The sequence below is a fragment of the Arachis duranensis genome, chromosome 9 (assembly GCF_000817695.3).
Source record: "Arachis duranensis cultivar V14167 chromosome 9, aradu.V14167.gnm2.J7QH, whole genome shotgun sequence".
Taxonomy (NCBI): domain Eukaryota; kingdom Viridiplantae; phylum Streptophyta; class Magnoliopsida; order Fabales; family Fabaceae; genus Arachis; species Arachis duranensis.
In genome coordinates this window covers 10111819-10112893 of record NC_029780.3, presented here as the reverse complement: position 1 = coordinate 10112893, position 1075 = coordinate 10111819, and positions in this window count along the sequence as shown.

Genomic DNA, 1075 nt, shown 5'->3' with positions numbered 1-1075 from the left:
AAATTTATAACTTTATGACATTAAATATTAAATTAAAAATTATCAGAATATCAACGGTGAGAATCAAATTAAAAATAAAATCACAAGTAATAACCAAATAACTTCAATTTATATTTAAAAAAATTCTAAATTCCAAACATAAAAATCGAAAAGAACAAAAAAAAATAAATAATAACTCAATAAAAGACAATGTTTCACCAAAACAAACATATGTTTGGCATTATTCTATTAGATAGACTCTAAAAGAGATTCCAAAACATGTGCATCCAAATTCTCAAGTTTCTTTCTCAATCTTGATCTTCTTGCAAGTTGAGGTATCTCCTTCCACCTTTGAATCTTTCGACTCCGAGGATAGTCACTTAGTTGGTGTAATAACACTTTTCAACAATTCAGATTCATCATTGGCCGCAACTTCATCGGAGAATTGAAGCAATAAATTCTGTACAAAAAACAACGTTAAATTAAAGACTTCTTTCTAACCTTTGATTTTATCTCACTAATATTTTTTGAATAAAATTAAGATCTAATTTTGAGAGAACAAAAAAAAATTTTGAACAAATATCTTAATACCTTCTACTTTCTCCCCTTTAATGATTGAGGATGTCTTTGAAATTGGAAACAAAGCACCGGTGTAGTCAACATCCTAAAATTATAATTAATTATTATTTATAAATTAGATACTACTAATGACCAAGAAAGCAAAAAATAAATTAATTTTTAATAGAAGTACACTTATATATACTCACAATTTGAATAGGGTGAGTCTCTTTGAATTTATTTATGAGATCCACATTATTAGTCATCTTCTTAACTTTATAAGAAGGTGAAAAATATGAAATATCATATATTTGAACTTCAACGATGAAGAGAAAGATCTTATCAATTAGGTTGAGTAAAAGTGTAGGTGTATCTGATAGATCTCCTTTCTGCAAGATATTACATAATATATTAATAATAAATAATATAAAAAGTACCAATAAAAATATCTTCACTAATGCTTTTAGAAATAAATATTGGTTAGATCTTACCAATAGGAGTGGATCAAGTATCTCTACACAGCTCTCTTCCAAAACTT